The sequence below is a fragment of the Corapipo altera genome, unplaced genomic scaffold (genome assembly GCF_003945725.1).
Source record: "Corapipo altera isolate COAL_440 unplaced genomic scaffold, ASM394572v1 78, whole genome shotgun sequence".
Taxonomy (NCBI): Eukaryota; Metazoa; Chordata; class Aves; order Passeriformes; family Pipridae; genus Corapipo; species Corapipo altera.
The window spans coordinates 7,183,016-7,195,480 of NW_020884904.1; the positions used below are offsets into that span (position 1 = coordinate 7,183,016).

Sequence of the window (12,465 nt, forward strand, 5' to 3'; positions counted from 1 at the left end):
TATTGGCAGCATGGCAGTGATTCAGGCTAACTGTTGGCAAGCACAAATCTTGTCTCAACCTCATCATGTCATTTGGGAATATCATTACAATAGTGTTTCACCCAGCAGTATTTCCTCAGTGTCCTAGCCCTGGAAAACCTCCTGTTTACTGGACACTCACCAAGTTGTTAATGGAAAGTTTGGAAGCAGATGTGGCAAGATTTATAAACACATATTAGCTATCTTCTTGTTTCTTCCTGCATCATGGGACCTAATCACATATTTGGAAAAAGGTTTACATTTTCTCCTAAACTAGGGCTAAAAGCCCAGACCTACCCATACTTTCTAGCAGGCTTAATTCTCATAGCTGTGTTCCCAGAAACAGGCACAGAGTATGCAACAAAACTATTTCCAAGATTAGCCTGTTAGCCAGAAACATCCTGGGAAGAGTAATTTGCCTAGAGGGATGGGTGGTGAACATATTCTTGCTGCTCTTAGTTTTCCCTCCCTTGCTGTCATTTGAGGCTTCTCTATTAGTTTCTAACAGTTTTATTTTGAGATGCTTTTCTGCCTAGCTGTTCTGGCTCATCTCTTTGACTCCTGGGATCCTGAGTTCTTTGAACCGCAAGACAAACTGGCTACAATTCACTCCCTTTTTTTAAAAAAAAAGGTACCTTCATGTGTCTGTATGTAAATCTCCAAAATGGTACCTCTCTAATCTGATCCTTTAGTACCTTGTATTTTTCACTTTTCTACCGTGTTACTACAGTATTTTACTGCTCAGGTACAGTGGAGCCCCTGTGAAGGCAGGAAGATACAGCTCTTGTGAAAGTCATCTCTGGAGCAAAATAGCTTCACATGCATGATAGTGGTGGTGGCAGGGAAGTTCTGTGTTGTGTAATAGATGTTAATGCTACAAATCAGCCAAGTTCTGAATTTGTGTTCTTTCAGGGACCTGCCTGCACAGAAAAGCCTGCGGTCACATTTTTCAGACCAGGTTATGGGATCGGTGCTGTTACTGAATCTGTTCTTCAGGAATGAAAGTGCCGTGATTTAGAAAGGTTACTTCCTTCACATGAGCTGAATTGATGACAATGGCAGTATTGCTGGGAAAAAGCACCATCCCATCAAAGCTGTACTTTGCATAAAGCAGGGAGCATGGCTCAGTACTGTCAGTAACCCACTTCCTATGGCCCTGTTTGTTTGCAGACAGAAAAGAGTGATTTAGGCAAAAAACGCTCTTGAGCAAGTAGGACTGTGAGCATAATAAAGGAGGGTTGGTATCTCCAGCCTGCTCCCTCTGACCCGTGGCATCTTCCAAAGCAAATAAGCGAAGGTTTCCGCACACAGTAGAGATACTTTGCCTAGGAGCTCACTCTCCCAGCTAGGGTCAGAGTAGGCAGCAGTAGTGAGAAAATTTGTTTAAAAAATAGGTTTAATTTGCAAACAGCATGAGAAGGTGCAGCATGAAGCATATTGTAGGACTGTTTGAGAACAGTCTTACAGCAATTTCAAATGAACAGGTTTTCCTTTGTCAAAATTCTGGATATAAAATAGTTTAATCTGCAGCTTACTAGAAATGAAGGGCTTGCCTGTGTCATTCCAAAACGTGCAGTTGTGGAAATGAGCAGTTAATGGGGACTCTGGAAGCTCTGAGAAAGCATGGCCAGGCATACATCAGAGTTCTTCCTCCATCTCCGTCTTATTTTGCTTGATGAAAAAGCAGCACTATACAACCCAGCGTGGTTTTTTTGTGTCAGTAGGTGTGTGGTTGCTCTCTGCAATCACAAAAAAATGGAAAGCCCAAATCCCTTTCATGTCAATGACATTTCAAGAGGATTCCAGGTCTAAAAAGAAAAAGAAAAATTTGTTGATTCTTGTTTGTTTATTTGCTTCGGTTTGTTGTGGTTTTTTTTAAACTAGAAATACACTGACTTGGCAGACTGAGCTGTGCTAAGCTGTCCTTGCCAGAGCCACTGGAGAAGACTGCATGGCAACTCCACACTGGGACGGCCAAAGGGCTCTGGGGCTGGGGGGCTGAGCAGGGATGTAGGAGGTCTTCTCCAGCAATGCTTGTGTCCTGCTGCCTGGCCAGAAAAGGGTTAAGGGCTGCCCATCTGCTCTGTGATTCAGAGAGATTTGAAGGAAAAAGGTGTTCCTTTTCTTGCAGGAAATCAGAAGACACAAAGGGAGATGGCTTTCTGCTTCTGCTACTTCAGCTGTAGGAAGAAGCTCTGTTTTATGTTATTTGGGCATTGTCTTTGACCGAGTAAGAAATGCCCAGAGGAAAAGGACCAGTGTAGACTTTGAGGCAGGAGCATGCCAAGATTTCCCTAGACAAGTTAGCATACTTTTCCCAATTTATATTGTCTTTGAAAGCAGCTTCACCACCAGACCTTAAATTCCTGTGTAGGAGTTGAACCTACTTGCATAATCCACGTGCCAGCTCAGTTGTTTTCTTGTTTTAAATTGATCAGGCCATTGACTTGTTGCAAGCATCAGAATTTGGAGGGATTTGAAGTGGGACAGTCTGTTCTGAGGTCTGGTTTTACATTGTTAATTTACCAACACAAAGCTGCATGTGCTACTCGGCCTTTTCTAACAGCATTTAATAGTGGTCTTTTTGACTGTTGTCCTTTTGTTTTTTTGAAGATCAAGATGTTTTGCCTGCTGTTCTAGGAAAGCAATGAGTCCAGCCAAACTTGTAAAGAAAATCACCTGATATAAGCCTAGAGACCCAGACGTGCTTTTCCATTTTCAGGAAGGAGGCTGTTACTTGGCAGAAATGTAGCATAAACAAAGAAAGAAACAGTAGGAATGTGATTACTAGGCACGTGGAAAATCACTTTCAAGCAAGTCTCTTTAAGATCAAGCAGTGTTAAGATTGATCCTGTCCACGCTGACCCCAGGCAAGTCACCACTGACCCAAATCCAGCCAAGTGGTATGAGGTAGGAAGAGAGAAACCACATACCAGTTTTCAGAAACTAGTTTTGTTATGGCATTAATCTTGAACTAGGCTGTGTAAGGAAGAGGTAGGATGTCTTGGAAGGAGTTATAATGGCTTCCTTCTGGGAAGAAGTTTGATGATTTCCCATTGTTTTGCTGTGGCTGAGATGGCAGACATGTGCCATTGCTCACAAACAATGCAGTGACAGTTCCCCTCTCTGGACTGCCATGCCTTGCCTGGAGCCAGGGACTCTCATGGCTGCCAAGGGCAGACCACACTCTAAAACTATTTGTGAGGAGCCTCCACGTAGCTGTGATATTTAGTGGTTCGATACAGAGAAGGGGTTGCTTAGAGCTGCCTCCTCATGTGCCCGTTCAAAAACTCCCTTCCCTCTCTCAGAGACAACTGGCCACGGCACTGTTGGATTTGCTGGTGTTGCTGCTGATGCTGAACTGCCCGGGCAAGTGCTGGAAGACTGACTTATCTTTGTAGTGTTGGATGATGAAAGTGGTGAAATAGCGAATCAAGGGAAACATAAGGCTTGAGAGACCACCAAACCTTTCTCCTAGACAAAACTGTTCCTGATGCCTCCTTGTCTCATGTGCCCTGAAAAATCACCTGTATTTTCACAACTAGAATGGCCTCAGGCTGTCCTTCCCAGACAGGAATCTGCTTGCATCGATCCCCTCATCTCAGTGGAGACCTCAGACCCTTTGCAGTGCTAGTTGCTTGTGAGCCCTTTTCTTCAAATTCATCTCAATTTTTATTTTCAGTTCATAATACCCCACCACTGTCTGAAAGTGAGCGAAACACTCTCGCCTGAACGCTGGCTCCCAGACCCCAAATACACTGAATGGATTTACAGTACCCCTGCCCAAACCAACTCTGGTACATGCCGTGAAAAAATGTTACTTTCCACTCTTTTTTTCAATTACTGTCAGAATTTACTGCAGGATTTCTCTGCCTTCTTAAATGAGACTGGGCGTTTTTTGGGCACGGTGTGCACCCTGCATGATTCCTACCCTGCTTTGTTACCCCAGGACATGTAGACAGTGTCTCTGGGTGCCCTGATTCTCCCAGCCCCTTGTGGGAGAGGGGCTGTGGACTCCTGGCCTTGGCATCACTTCTTGCATGGTGCCTGACCAGGGTCTGTCACTTTGTCCAAGGTGGCGGTGTTAGAATCCCACTGGTGTTTGTGCTGCCTGACACATGAGCATTGCCTCCTATGAGAATTTCAATAGTTTCCTGCTGCTGCAGTGTCTCTGATAGCTGAAACAGCTGATCTAATAAAAGATCATGTCTCAGCAGGTGCTGCCGCTTCAGCAAACAATGGTCTCTGTGGTGTTGAAGATGGCGTTTATGCAAACATTTTAATCCTTGTTTGCACCATGCTTTTAAGGGGAAATGCTGGATTCTTGTTGTTATTATTATCACTTTCATCTTAATTTTCCATCATTCTGAATATCAGTTATTCATGAGAAATTAGTGCAACAAGTGGGAGTTCTTCCAAAGCTTTTTAGTCCATGTTGTTTTCAGTCACATTGTGCCAGATGTCTTGGAGGAATCTGATCTACACAAACCCAGTCAAGTCTGCCCCAAGACCCCAGTGCACACAGCATGGGTAACAAGCAAGAGGAGTTGGAAACCATGGTTCAGTTAGAAAACTATGATTGAATTGTTATCACGGAAACATGGTGGGATGAGTCACACAACTGGAATGGTGGTGTTATCACAGAAAGATGGTGGAATGAGTCACACAACTGGAACACGGTAACTGAGGGCTATGAGCTTTTCAGAACAGATAGGTGGGGCTGTCCCACTCTAATGGATAGATTGTGAAGAGCTGCTGCTGAGAAATAGCCACAAACAGGTTGAGCTTGTGGGTAAAAATCAAGGAGCAGACCAACAAAGGGCACTTTATGGTGTCTACTACAGGTGTCTGACCAGGGGGAACCCATTGACAGGCCTCAGCTACAGGAAGCGCCACCCTCGTGAGCTCTCATCCTGGTGGGGGATTTCAACCATCCAGATATCTGCTGGGAAAACAATACAGAAGACTCCTAGAGTGCATCAAGGATGAATTCCAGGTCCAGGTGTTAGACAAACCAACCAGGGAAGAAGCTTTACTGGACCTGGTGCTCACCAGTGCAGATGAGCTCATTACAGGGGTTAAAATTGGAGGCAACCTGGGCTGTAGCAACCATGCTTTGGTTGAGTTTATGATCTCAAGGATCTCTTTGCCTGGCAAAGAGCGAAGTCAGGGCCCTGAATTTTAGAAGAGTGAACTTCCAGCTGTTTAAAGAATTAGTGGATGAGATCCCCTGGGAAACTGTCCTTAGCTGACCAGAGCTGGCAGCTCTTTAAGGCCATTTTTCTTAGAGCACATGAGCTTTCCCTCCCAATGTGTAAGAAATCAAGCAAGACAGGCCAGAATATGGCAGGGCTGAGCAAGGACTTTCTCCTCAAGCTGAGAAAATGTAGTCAGTGGAAGCAGAGTCAGGTGACAAGGGGAGAGTACAGGGGTACAGTTTGAATGTGTTGCGATGCCATTAAGAAAGGTAAGGCACAGATGAAACAAGAGTTGGCAAGGGATGTGAAGAAGATGTAACAAGAAGGGATTCTTTAAGTACATTGTTCAGATGAGAAAGGCCAAAGAGAGTGTACCCTCCCCCCCAATAAATGAGAAGGGAGAGCTGGTATCAACAGATATGGGGACAGCTGAGGTGCTCAGTGAGTTGTTCACCTCAGTCTGCACTGGCAGTCAGGCTTCCCACATCTCTCACCTGAACCCAAGACAGAGGTAAACCTGTTGGAGTGAGTCCAAAGGAGAGCCATGAAGATCAGAGGGCTGGAACCTCTGGTTGAGAAAGCTGGAGTTGTTCAGCCTGTAGAAGATAATGTTGTAGGGAAACCTCATTGTGGCCTTTCAGTACTTAAAAGGTATTAGAAAAAACAGGATGAACGACCTTTTACATGGGCAGACAGTGAGGGGACAAGGGAGAATGGTTTTAAATCAAAAGAGGAGAGATTTAGATTAGGTGTTAGAATGAAACTCTTCACTGTGGGGGTCGTGAGGCACTGGAACAGGTTGGCCAGAGAAACTGAGGATGCCCCATCCCTGAAAGAGTTCAAGACCAGGCTGGATGGGGCTTTGAGCAACCTGATCTGCTAGTGGAAGGTGTCCCTGTCCATGGCAGGGAGTTTGAAACAAGATGACCTTTAAGGTCCCTTCCAACCCAAGCCATTGTATGATTCCGATTCCATGAAGTCACTGTAAAACTGTGTACAAAAAGATACAGACTGATACACTTGCAGTGGGTAACACCAGCAGATAAAGATTTTGTTTGTAAAACTCTTCCTTCAGTGTGAGGGTGTGAGGGCCAGGGAAGAGCACATGCTGCAGAGAATAGCAGCAACACAAATAGCCTTGGGAGCGAGCTTTGGCCAAGGTGTGTGTTCTGTGCTTATCTCTTAATTTAGCAATATCGGCAAAACCCACAGAGGAAAAAATGTGGATATTTTCCAGATGCAGAGTGATGCAGGAAGAAGCAGGGCTGTAATTATGCATGCTTGCCTACTGAAATATGTATACAATTGCTATGGGATACTGTAACTAGCAACATCTATTGGATTATTTTTAAAGCTAAAGCAGTAATACTGTGCTAGTGTGCCTGAAGTCTGTTTCTGTGCTTGGCAAACCTGCCTCTGCATGGCAGGTTTAGGTTCTGGGCAGTTTAGGAAATGCTGTTTTTAGTGTGCTCAGCTACATCAGCTGAGAAATCTTTGTCAAACTCATTTGTATCTGAGCCCCATGGAGAGTTCAGTGAGTGATTTCCACCACCACCAGCCCACTGTTGCAAAGATTTACTTTATTCCTTTCAGTTTAATTACAGAAAAGAGTGAACTGCTTGTTTTGGTTTCATTTCTTTCTTTCCCCCCCCCCTTTTGATTGCCCAGGGATTCTATGTGCCAAGAAGCCACTAAAAAGAAACAGAAAGAGTGCGAAGAGATTATGCATGACAGCAATAGAGTCTGTCACAAAGTTGCAGATTATTTATTGCTGGTGTGCTTTGAATAAGTGACAGCAACTGTCTGTAATTTTCTCGGTGCTGCCCAGCTGCTTTGATCAGCAGTGAAACTGTTAACAGTGCTGACAATTAATTATTCTCGATGGGCATTGCAGCTTGAACTTCCCCTGCCAAACAGTGGCAGATCACACCCGTCAGGGCTATTGTTTAAGGCTTTCTTTGGACATAACGCTGGGTTGAATCACGCTGCGCTTCTTTTCAGGGTTTTCTTCCACAGTCACTGTGGTTGGAGAGTTGCTCTGGTTTTCTGAGGGAGAGCTGGGATGGTAGACAGCGCGCTGGCAGCGTGTGGGAGGTGTGTTTGATTGCCATGTGCCCCTGGAGCAGAGGCTGTGCGTGCGGGTGTCTTCTCCGGGTCCTGTGCTAATCTGCAGCTTGGAGGAGTGTAGCATCCAGGAGGGAATCAGAAAGCCTCCATGCATGTAGCAGGTGGTGAGGACCTGGGGAAGGGATGGTGGCTCTGAATGCTGGTGTTGTGGTGGAGAGGAGAGTGATTGTCGTCTGAGACAGCAAGCACTGCAGTGAGTATCTTTTTCTTCTTCCCTGAGTCACAGCCTTCCCACTTTCTTATAACTCTTTAAAACCCTCCATTTGTGTAGGGTCTTTCTTTTTTTTTTTTTCGCTTTTCAGTCTCTCCTTTTTTACCTGCCCTCCTCTTCCCCCCTCACCTCTCATTCCCCTCCTTGCTGTCTGCTTTCTTTGTTTCCATCCTTGTGCCTCTGAGGCTGGACACAGTCTCATGCAATTGCAGTGGGTTCTTTGAACATTTGTAGCCTTATGCTGTAGGAACTGTTGACTGGCAGGAATTGTTTCTAATGGATTTAAGACTACCTGAACACCCTATTTGCATTTCTGCCTATCTGCTCAAAAACACACCGGCGTTCAGCTCCCTGGAGGCTTGAATTCTGATAGAAGCAGCTGTGGCAGTGGCATCTTGTGATTTGCTTCATCAGTTGACATTTTTAGGAATTTGGACTGATATAACAAGGTTGGCCATTTTACTGCCCTCTACTGCTGAACAACTTGGGTAACTTCTCACCTACCTAAAGACTTTATTAGTGAGAGCCCAGATAAATGTGTGCTTCCTCCTTACGTTGCTCTTGTTGTTATTATTTTTATCCACTGATGTATATTGATTTGTGGTATATTTAGTCAGCTAAACCCCTGATCATCCCAATTCTGCTCCATGTCTAGATTGCATGTAGGATTAGGAGTTTTAGTAGTGTTTTGAAGATGAGGAGCAAATACTCTACAAAATTAGCTCTTGCCTATGTAAACAAGTTGCACTACTTTTTAACTACTGTTCTGTAACATTGATATAACTCTTCCCTGGTGTGAATTCAGCTATGCCAGTATGGACATGCTTATACCAGTGTAGCTTGTTCACTGTGGGAAAGAAGAACCAGCTATTCCAGTATAAAGCACTTTTATTTGGCTCTGATTACATCCACGCTTTTGTTGTATCGGCAGAAATATACTGCCAGATAATACTTGTAATTTAACATGGGTGCACTGGTACAAAAATCATGTATAGGACAAGTCTTGGTCTGCAGACTGCCTCAAAAACTCCCTGACAAGCAAGTGTTGAATATGCCATGTATTTATAATCTTGTCTTTGTGACTGGAGGTACGGTGAAAAGACTTGGTGTTACTTCTGTTATGTCACAGTTAAATTAATAACTGGTCAGTGTGTTGGGTATAAAGTCATGACTGTGAGTCATGTGAATCATGGTTGTTAATTATTTTTAAATAAAGTATGCAAGGCTTTATTCAGTTTCAGACTGGTTGCTGATCTTTGTTTTTATTTGCAGCAAGTTGGCAATGTAAGAGAGCCGTGGCAGAGATGCAAATTCCAGTAATGCTTACTTGGAAATGCATTTGAGCTGGCAGGGAAATACAGAGGTGTTCCAGCAACATTGCAAATCTGGGTCCTGAAAAGCCTCTTGCATCAGTGAAATGTGAGTGCCTGGTGGGTGTCAAACACTTATCTGTGGTCATCTACCTCAGTCACTGGCAGGGCAGGGCAGTCTAGAGACCAATGGGCAACAGATACAGAGTGAAACTTTGAAAAATTCCAATCTGATACTATAATCCCAAATATCATAGTTTGCTGATGGAGTGTTCCCAGTACTGCTGCTAATCTAGATGATCAGTATGTGCCTTGTAGCAAGAAATGCGTACAGAAGACTCTTAGTGTTTACAGGCAAAGGGGGAATACATTTGGTAAGGGAAACTCTTTATATTCAGAGAACTGGAGAAAGGCAGTGCCACCAACAGACTAGGGTCTTCCGGAGAACTGTGTTAATTGCACATGACTGATGACAGGTGTCTGGAAACGTGGGACCTAACTAAAACTTCTAAGTTCTATTTTACCACAGAGTAAATAAATGGGTGTGATCCTTTTCTTCTGCAAATAAGAAGTTATTTTAAGGCAGGTGATGGTGAGGTGAAGGAGTCTCTGAGGAGGAGAAGCTGGTGCCATTAGGGGACTGCAAAGCTTTACTGGAAGGAACATGGTTTGTTGTGCTGCTTGTTGGCACAATTATCTTGCCAGGTTGCTGAGAGAAATAAATTTTCACAGAACCTAATAGTTTCCTCTTATGAGTTAGTGTCACCTTTGTCTCATTTAATTCCCACCCTTGCTTACTGTGAGTGCCATTTCCATGCTGCGTTTCTCAACTTCATTACTTCCAGACTGAGCACTGCTTTGGAAACAGCTTTCCGAACTGCAAGTGGCTTGTTTTGCAGAGCAGGGTGGAAATCTTCTTTGATGTTTTTTTCCCTGAGCTCACTGACTCCCCATGACTCCAATGATGGGATGGTGGCAGCAGTGAGTCCCATGAGGGAGCTAGGACTCTTGCCTGCAGGGTGGGGCTGCAGCTGGATCATTCTGGGGTTGTCGGAGTGCATAGGCAGGCAGCAGTTGGTAAAACTGGTGTATGGTCATCAAAAGCAAGGAGCTAACCTTGGACAAATCTGCAGCTGGGCCATAACTCAGCTTGCCCTGTCCAGCTTGCCCTGGTCTTTGCTGGTTCTTTCTAGGAGGAATGTTATCTGTGGTAGTCCTTTTGCTGGTTTAGATTACTTCTCTCCCTGAGCTGGCTCACAGGTTTTGTCTGTTCTGTTTGCGTTGGTTGGGAGTTGCAGGCTGTCAACAGCAGAACTTTCATCTTAAAGAGTCCAGCAACATTGGTAGTCTTGGAAGGAGTGGCAGAGGCATCAGACAGGTCCTTGCCTGTGGTTCTTGGCAGCATGGTTTGCAGTCAGAACAGTTTATGTGACATTGACAGACAGAGGCAGTATCGGCTTGCCCCACTCCCACAGGAGTCTGCAGAGTCCTTTGGTGAGCAGTTTTAAAAAGCTCCTCTATATTTGTCTCATCATCTCCACTTTTAACCAGATAGGAAATTGTTTGTTATGAAACACACAATTGTCCTTACAAGCAACTGCATCATTGGTGTCTGAGGTGATGTGCTGTGAACTGCACAGGAGAGAAGTTGTTAATATCCGTGTTTATACATCTCTCTAAAGATGAAGAGATGACTGCAGTGGAAGATTAGTTTTCCTGCGAAAGGCACTGAATGAGCTGACCTGATCAAGGGGAAGACATAATGTTATGCTCTTTAGTTTTTTCTGCTTCACTCAGACATTACCTGCTGTGGTCTGTCGCTGCTTAGCAAGAGCTGCTTGAGAGTGATAGAAACCCAATATGCTTTTTCAGGCAGGGACAATTATTTATTATGTGTCTGTACAGCCCCTAACACTTTTGGTTGCTGTGCCTCCCGATTGCTGATGGTTTAGCAATAGTGTTTGTTACTGGCAGTTGATAGTAGCAGCCTGTGTTTATGCCCTGTAGGGGAATTTGGTATGTGTGCACAGCTATAAGATGTTAAAGATTTTGTACCTTTTAGAGGTACCACAAGGTCTGTACAGAGCACCTAGCCTTCTGCCATTTTAAGTGCCTCCTTACTTCATTTCAGAGATATTTGTTTATTATTTCCCTTGTTGCCCTCCCAAACCTTTCAGATCTTTTCCATCTAGGCTGTTGTGTTTATAAACTGTTCTGTGTTTGGAGCTCGTAGACAGCAACCACTTTGAAGCCTGCTTTTCTAATGCAGACCAAATAGTTGCCAGAAAGCACCATGGGCTCTCGCTCTCCTCTGCCCCTTCTTTACAACATGGCAGGCCTCTCTTCGACCAGCTGGATGCTCAGCCCTGCACTCACCGCTTTCAATCAGCATCACCCTGCTAAGGAGGCCACAAAACTTCCCTGACTTACGTAGCCTGAGGCAGCACAGATATTTTCATTTGTTTTGGTTTGTTTCTATTGAGAAGTCATAGCATGGCAACTCCAACTCCTATTGTGTGAGACCCACCCTATCACTTTTTTCCTGGTGTGGAAACGAAGAGCTGGTCAGCCTTGAGAGGGGCTGAAGCCTAGCCTCATAAAAACTGTCTGTCACCTTTTAGCCTTTCTCCTTGTCACTTCCTTTCCATAGTAGAGATAATGGGAGTGTTTCCTGCTAAATCCTGTCTCTCTGTGATAAATTGCTGTGGTCTTTATTGGAAAGCATTGTATAGCTGCTCTTAGCACTGAGATAAAGAAAATGCTGTGAATGGCTGCATTGTGTTTGGCTTCCTTTCAGTCAGGGCCAGTCTGGACACTGAGGACTTGATCTTCCTTCTGGGCCAGACCTCAGGTTGTGTTTGTGTGGGAGGCAGGGATTTCTGTTCTTTTAAAGCCGCATTTATTCTTATGACATGCTGAAGGTCAGTGTGATCCATAAATCTTTGGATGGGGGTCTGCAGGTGCCCCTTGTTCTCCATATCCCCCTTTGACCTCTCCTTCCTCCCTTGTGGCAGTGCTGGAGCTGGCATGGATATCCTTGCATTGGTGTTGTGCTGCATGGTTGGTGCTTCCCTTACCCTCCCCAGCTGGGAGTTCCCAGCTGTCCAGGCAGGGGTGATTTTGATCCCTCCTTATATTTCCAGTTGCCAGTCCTTGTAGCAAGAAGGGCTTATAACCTAGCAATACTGTTTTGTTTCAGTTTGGGGTTTTTTTGCTTGGATCTTTCCATTCAGTCACAAAAAAAAGCTGGTGTCAATATAAGTTAAAGTGAGGAGAAGAGTTCTCTTCCTGAATTCCACAGTTTTCAGATTTCTTGTCTTTTGTCAAGAGCTGTATTCTTAGGTTTGCTGCCCACAAGACCAGGAGCCTGGATTCTCCAGGGCTGTAGCTTATGGCTGATAAATCACACAGTTTCAGTCTAGCTTATGCCCAGCACACTGCACCTGGTAGTGGGACAGTACAAGTAGCAGAGTAGTCACTGGAAAAATATGGGGATAATTTTAGTTGAACAGGTATAAGGAGATCAGCAATGACAAATAAGCTGTTAAATTTGTATAACGTGGGTGTGCTCATTCACACCCAAATGTGCCTAAAACTCCCT

General features: G+C 44.5%; 1 protein-coding gene across 7 annotated transcripts in view; it reads left to right on the forward strand.

Moving 5' to 3' along the window:
- Nucleotides 1–12,465, forward strand: part of OSBPL5 (oxysterol binding protein like 5) — a 178,260-nt gene that overhangs the window by 92,994 nt on the left and 72,801 nt on the right. Inside the window, exon 1 of one of the 7 annotated variants that reach the window (XM_027651031.1) lies at nt 7,264–7,536. The exons of the other annotated variants lie outside the window; for them this stretch is intronic. The gene's annotated coding sequence lies outside the window, so the exon portion shown is untranslated. Of the gene's footprint in view, nt 1–7,263; nt 7,537–12,465 lie in introns of those variants that run through there. 7 annotated transcript variants of the gene reach the window in all.